At 42.3% G+C, this 7,500-nt stretch overlaps 1 protein-coding gene across 2 annotated transcripts in view; it reads right to left on the reverse strand.

Moving 5' to 3' along the window:
- Positions 1 to 7,500, reverse strand: part of LOC123500962 — a 112,564-nt gene that overhangs the window by 46,742 nt on the left and 58,322 nt on the right. The window contains exon 6 of one of the 2 annotated variants that reach the window (XM_045249513.1): positions 7,417 to 7,500. This exon is cut by the window's right edge and continues 997 nt beyond it. The exons of the other annotated variant lie outside the window; for it this stretch is intronic. The gene's annotated coding sequence lies outside the window, so the exon portion shown is untranslated. Of the gene's footprint in view, positions 1 to 7,416 lie in introns of those variants that run through there. 2 annotated transcript variants of the gene reach the window in all.

The following is a 7,500-nucleotide window of genomic DNA, read 5'->3' on the forward strand; positions in this document are numbered from 1 at the left end:
TCATTATGGAAATTTAGGTAAGAAGAAGACAGAGCAAAGGCACGGTGTAAGAGGGTACGGACTGAATTGATTTTGAACCGGAAACTGCAAAAGCTGAAAAACTAATACCGAGGCCAGAAAATGTGGGTTTGATAAATAGAGGTGGAAAGTCTACCATTGATTTTTGTGATGTTTAGGTCAAGGAAGGGGATTTGTGAGTCTATTTCAGATTCCATAGTGAACTTGATATTGTCATGTTGTGAGTTAAGGTAATGTAGGAAATGGTCTGCATGTGATGCTTCCTTAAAAAACACCAACGTATCATCAACATATCGTATATATGACATAGGTTTGAAAGCGATAGGACAATCATCGAGCCAGTTTCGTTCGTGGTAACAAAGGAAGATGTTAGCGAAGGTGGGTCCGAGTGGTGAGCCCATCGCCACGCCGTCTGGCGCAAACTCACTCTTCATTAGGTTTACTGTGAGTTTGGCGTCTGATAAACGTTGAAAGAGAGCCTTCAGTGTAGCAAGATGTTGAGGCCAGGAAGAGGAGTATACCACCAGATCATCCAGGTACACACTCACCCCTTCAAGTCCTGTGATAACTACTGACATAAGCCTCTGGAAGACAGCTAAGGCATTTCGCATCCCAAAGGGAAGGACGGTGTACTGATAGAGGCCATCAGGAGTCACAAAGGCAGATATCTTCTTAGCCTCCTCTGACAGGGGTATTTGGTAATAACCCTTTAGAAGATCCAGCTTGGTGATGTAAGCAGCATTTCCTACCGAATCTATGATGTCGTCGATGCGAGGTAGTGGGAAACTGTCAGCACGGGTGAGCTGGTTTACCTGCCGGTAGTTGGTACACAAGCGGAAACTCCCGTCCGGCTTGGGAACGAGCACGCACGGAGAGGCCCACTCACTGTTGCTTGGCTCGGCTAGTCCATGCTGGAGCAGGAACTGAACCTCGTCTTTCAGGATCTGCCGCTTGTCAGGGGACACACGGTAGGGCAACTGCTTGACAGGAGCAGCACCTTTCTACCAAACCAACCTCATACAGCACAACAGGACTGGGTCTGGGTACATCTGCAAAATTCTCTCGAAATTCTTCCAGCAGCTCATGCACTTGTGTCCGCTGTTCCTGAAGTAAATGATGGGTCTTAATGCAAGGATCATTAAGTATATCAGAATTCTTTAGTTTGACTTCTTTTCCCTTCATAAAATCATCACTGTCATCTTGGTCCTTCCATTTCTCCGTACTATTAAGATCTTGTTTGACACACACTAAGGCTGCATCATTCCTTGGGTAATATTCCTTTAGAAGATTTACATGAACTAATCTTTTCTCCTTCCTCCTACCAGGTGTAGCAATGACATAATTTACGTCACTCTCTTTACTGAGAACTTCAAATGGTCCTTGGTACTTGGCATGGAGGAAACCTCTTAATGGCAGAAACAATAAAACTTTATCTCCTGGTTGAAATGACCTAGGTACTGTATCTTTGTCATATTGTCTCTTCATTTCTGCCTGAGCTTCTAACAAATTTTCTTTAGCTAGTTCATGAGCATTTTTTAGTCTGTTCTTCATTTTCACTACATATTCACTAAGAATAACTGAATCATGTTCATCTAACCAACTTTCTTGTAACAGTTTCAATGGCCTCTGATATCTCTTCCAAATAACAACTCATAAGGTGAATGTCCAAGACTCTCTTGTTTCACACTTCTGATAGCATACAATACATAAGGAATACCTTCATCCCAGTCACATGTATTTTCTACACAAAACTTAGTCAGCATGCTCTTGAGAGTCTGGTGAAACCGCTCAAGGGCACCTTGACTTTCCGGCTGGTATGCAGAAGCTAAATACTGTTTTATACCCAAGGTAGCCATGACTTGCTGAAAAATACCTGAAGTAAAGTTACTACCCTGGTCTGACTGGATTATCTGAGGCAAACCAAACTGAGTGAAAAATCTGGTCAATACAGGTATGATTGATTTTGACGTTATACGTCTCAAAGGAATAGCTTCTGGATACCTTGTTGTTGTACACATAATCGTTAATAAATACTCATTACCACTCCTAGTTTTGGGTAGAGGTCCCACATCATCAATGATTACCTTAGCAAAAGGTTCATCCATTACAGGAATAGGGTGAAGTGGAGCAGGTTTAATGCCTTGATTAGGAGAGCTGACAAGTATGGCAAGATCTACAATATTCTGCAACATCAGAAGTTATACCTGGCCAATAGAAATACCTAAGGATTCTGTCTGAGGTTTTCTTAACCCCCAGATGTCCTCCTATGTGGTCATGGGCTAGCTCAAGCACATTACCTTTATAACAAGTGGGTACAACAATCTGGTGAACTTCCCTCCACGTCTCACTAGCAGGAACTTCCGGCGGTCGGAACTTACGCATGAGTATGCCCGACTTGACATAAAAGCATACAGGTGTGTCTGCAATCTCCTCTACATCAACAGCTCTGGACATGAAAGAAACTAGCTTAGAATCATTCTGTTGGGCATTGATCAACATCTCCCGGGTAACAGGGACATGGTTCATGTCCTGCTTCTCTGTAGGTACCTTTGGCTCCACTTGTCTGGAATCATATGGTTCTTCATCATGAGACTCAATTTCAGAAAACAAATCATTTAGGCCCCACTCGTTAGAACTTTCGGTATTCATGGGAGGGTGATTAGACAACTCACGTCTAGCTTGACTACGAGTGACAGCACAGGAGGGTAAAGATCAGGATACAGTCTTTCAACATCAGCAGTTGGACTTGTGCTTAGGGGTTGATTAGTTACAACAGGATCTGGAACAACAAGACTACCAGCAATATCATTTCCTAATAAAAATGATACACCATCAACTGGCAAAGATTCCTGTACCCCTACCACTACTGGCTGGGAAACAAGGTCTGATTTCAGATACAGACGACACAAGGGGACAGTAATAGCTCCACCTAATCCTTTCATCACAACACTTTCACCAGTATACATTTCATTTAAGAAAGGCACAGACCCCTTTACAACTATACTATGTGATGCTCCAGTATCTCTCATAATCTGGACTGGTACTGCTTCACTCTCTTCAGTTTGAGATATGAATCCACCAAATGTAAATGGTTTGAAACACAACTGAGGATCCTTACACACTGGTTCACTTTGAACACTTGACGGATCAAAACTATCTGTCTGGGAAAAAGACAAGTTTACATTTGGCCTCGGATTACTCTTATACTGAAGATTGTGTAGCCTTTTACCACAGTCGGCAATCATATGCCCTGGTTTCTTGCAATAGAAACAAGCTGATTTACTCCACTGCATAGTATTACTCTTTTGGGCAGATTGTGAACCACTGAACCTTGTCTCAGGTCTAACAGGGTTACTGAAAATACTGTTCACCTGTCCAGTTACTGATTTACCTTGAGGAGCAGATGGGACTGGTTTGGCAGAATACTGACTTCTCTTAGGAAAATGAATCAAACTAAAATCTTCAGCTAGAAATGCAGCTCTATCAAGCTCTGTTACTTCTTTCTCACATAAATAGGTGCGGATTTCAGGACTTACTCCTCTTAAGTATTGCTCAAATGCAATTAATTCAAGTAACTCTTTAAATGTACTTACTTTACTGGCAGATATCCATCTATCTCTGAGTTTTCTCACCAAATGAGCATATTCAATGAAAGTCTGGCTGTGTTCTTTCATAGAGTTCCTAAACTTCAATCTATGAGTCAGGGCAGTTAATTCATAACAATTTAGAATGGCTGTTTTAACTGCGGTGTAATCAGATCGCTGAGAAACTGATAATGACAAATAAGTAGAGTGACCTTTACCTTTCAGGGCCGTCTGAATTAACAATGGCCAATAACCAATAGGCCACTTTAAAGAATTTGCAATGGTCTCAAATTGTTGAAAGAATTCATCTGGATCCTTTTCATCAAAGAAAGGTACCAATTTTACATTTTTACACAAGTCAAAGCATTGTTCTCTCTGATCATCAGCGCCAACACCTAATTGAGCCGCCTTCTCGAGAAGCGTCAGCTGAAATTCTCTTTCCTTCTCTTTATCTCTAAGCCGCTCTCTCTCCACTTCCAACTCGAGAAGCCGGACAGCCTTATCATCGGAACCTTCCTCAGCCTCACACAAAGCTAAAGCACTATCATGAAGCACTTCACAGTCAACTAGCTTCCGTATCACGGCATTTTTCACTTCTAGTTTCTTCCAATATGACTTGATAACCACTCCATAGTGACTAGCTAGTTCTATCCACTCTGCTTTACGTATTTTCCTTCTCTGCAACAACTCAACAGAAGGCTTGCAAATGAATTCTTCCACATTGAGCTCCATCTCAAATGCTTCGACAAATTTTAACACACACAAGGCATCAACAAAATTTTAACACACACAAGGCAAGAATAAAGGTAACTTGATATGTTAGGAAACAGCGACTAAGTCTCAACTACTTAACTAGAAACAACCAATAATTATTCTTCACAGTAGTTAAAAGTTAGCAACACTGAACATTGAGCAAAACTTAAATAACATACGACACCTGAGAGAAGTAATCACTTTATATTTCTCAATGGGACTTTTGTGGTTGTTTTGAGCAACCAGCTCATGAATCCTTGGCTCAGTGGCAGCCAGTGCACACCTCAAGTCATCTTCCACAGACAGCTTGTTCCTTGATTTTGTTTTTATTGCAAGTAATGAAGAAAACCCACTTTCGCACAGGTAGGTTGAAGCAAAAGGCAAAAGAACTCGAACTGCCAGATCACTTATTTTTGGATATGATTCCATCATTGAACACCAGAAGCTAGACAAGGAGTTTGACTGGAACACATTCTTGGCTGTTGAATCATGGAGAAGCTCAATGAACTCTTCTTGTGCGTCTTCTAACACATCATCAACCTGACATAAGAAAGGATTTTTTGCTAATCCTGCATGCTGAGGGCTCAAGTCAGGAAAGTAACGGCGAAATTCATCATCTAGCTGAGACAAGTGGTCCATGATTTCCTTGGACAAGGTACTTGAAAGCTGACCATCAGCAAGAACTTCATTCAATGATGCCTAGACCTATAAAGGTCTGGGCTTAGCCCACCAATGTTTTCAGTCCCAAGAAACGCCCCTGGAGAGAGACCAAGAGAAAATATAGGATGAAAATGCTTTTTTTTTTGGCTCGCTTTATTATGAAGAGAACGGGCATCATCAGAGAAAACGGATGTAAACAGAGAGAGAGAGAGAGAGAGAGAGAGAGAGAGAGAGAGAGAGAGAGAGAGAGAGAGAGAGAGAGAGAGAGAGAGAGAGAGAGATACAGACCTCCCTCTAAAGGCTACACATCCAAGCGCTCTGCTCTCCATGGTTATTTGAGGCATACTGCCGGTGAGTACGATATTTTTCCCTGGGTGGCGCATGCGCAGTAGGGTGACACGATCTTGCTGCGAAGCACAATTTGAATCTTACACTTACGTAGGGTTGCCAGGCGTACGATAATCAGAGGTACAGGGAATACATATGCTACATTACATTACATACCCACACTGTGATGCCTTTATTTATGTCTTCATTCAATATACAAAGGCTGCTATTGCAAAGGTAGGGCACAGTGTCTTAATGAAGGTGTTTGTTCCGCTCTGTAACACGGACATCAGCTGGAGGACTTTTAATTCTTCTCGGTGAGGTATTTGTCTGTTATTTCGTGTGTGTGTTTGACGACACCGTGCTTTGTTAGGCCCGGGAAAGGAAACGGTTGTGTACACTGAAGGAAAAACATCGATGTCACGGTAGTAACACACATGAGGAGGAGGAGGAGGAGGAGGAGAGTCAGCAAGGCAGGGAGAGGAGAGCAATAGCATTATAGCTACACACACACACACACACACACACACATCTATAAGCAAATATTACTTGGAGACACATCATATAGGAGTTACATGTATATGAATGGTGTCAATCATTGCATATCGCAGAACTGAAGGGTGCACTAAACTAAACACTGCCCTGTTCTGACACTTAGTAAACATTACATGACCACCCGATCGTTGCTTGAAGTTTGCTGTATTTAGAGAAATGAGTGGCTCGTGTTCCAGGGCTCGTGATGTCGTCAGTTGAATACAAGTAACCCTTCAGGGCCGATTCTTTGTCTTTTTATTAGATGGAAGGAAAGAGACAGGCAGACACAGTGGTTATGCCTGCCTGCTGGTTGTTACATTAAGAAACAAGCGTGTACTAACAACTTTGCAAACCAGAGTGATTAGCTAGTCTTTCAGAGGCCTGGCGATGTGGTCACTTGAATAAAAGCACACTACATAATCTATAAAGGGCAGATTCTTTGTCTACTACCTCCTGGTAAGGAGGAGGTAGTAGACACCTACCCAAACGATGATTTAGTCCCAGTGAGGTCCAATAGCACTAGTTCAGGTGCTATGAACTGTCCATTAAAGCTAGTTGTGATCTTGCTGAACGTTTTCCTTTGTGTTTCACAACTCAATGGGGTAGTCACAGCCTGCCCTCTAAAGACAACTATCCTACTGTTAACCAATCATGTTGTCCTGTCCACTCCTACACTGATGATACCACGTCCTTTCAGAGACGACCAACACTTCAGAAAGTCATCAGATCACGCCGGGACGCCACAGATTGCCTGACTTCTGATCTTTCTAAGACTTCTGATTGCGACATAGAAAACTTAGTAGTTTTCAATGAGTCAAAAACTCAATTCCTCCATCTATCAACTCGACACAACCTTCCAGACAACTATCCCCTCTTCTTCAGTGACACTCAACTGTATAACTCTTCCACACTCATTATCTTAACTGGAAACTTCACATCTCATCTCTTGCTAAAACAGCTTCTATGAAGTAAGGCGTTCCTTAGTGTCTCCGCCAGTTTTTCACCCCCCCCCAAACAAATGTTGCATCTCTTTCTATCTTTTATCGCTGTTTTCATGCTAACTGTTTTACTGATTTTGCTAACTGCATGGTTCCCCTCCTCCCGCGGCCTCGCTGCACAAGGCTTTCTTCTTCCTCTCATCCCTATTCTGTTCAACTGTCTAACACAAGAGTTAACCAGTATTTTCAAGCTTTCATACTTTTATCAGGTAAACTGGAACTCCCCTGTATTTCTATCTTCCTGCGACTTGACTTTTTTAAGACATTTGTTCCTCAATTCTGAATAACTCTTGTGATCTTTAAGGGAACTGTCAACCCAGTGTTTTTTTTTTTCCCTTGGCCACTTTTCTCCTGCATAGTAAAAAAAAAATACCTACTACCTCTTCATCTTACATCCATTTCTCCGGGACATCTCTCTCTCCCTCTCTCTCTCTCTCTCTCTCTCTCTCTCTCTCTCTCTCTCTCTCTCTCTCTCTCTCTCTCTCTCTCTCTGGCCCACCAGCCCTGCCTGCCCCTTCACAGTGCCTCAATGAAACACAATACAAGGAAACACTTTTAATGATACAACACTGTGGCACAAAGCAATACATCAACTAGGCGGTGACTACATTAAACACTTGATTCCC

Source organism: Portunus trituberculatus, unplaced genomic scaffold (assembly GCF_017591435.1).
Source record: "Portunus trituberculatus isolate SZX2019 unplaced genomic scaffold, ASM1759143v1 PGA_scaffold_523__9_contigs__length_663829, whole genome shotgun sequence".
NCBI classification, from domain to species: Eukaryota; Metazoa; Arthropoda; class Malacostraca; order Decapoda; family Portunidae; genus Portunus; species Portunus trituberculatus.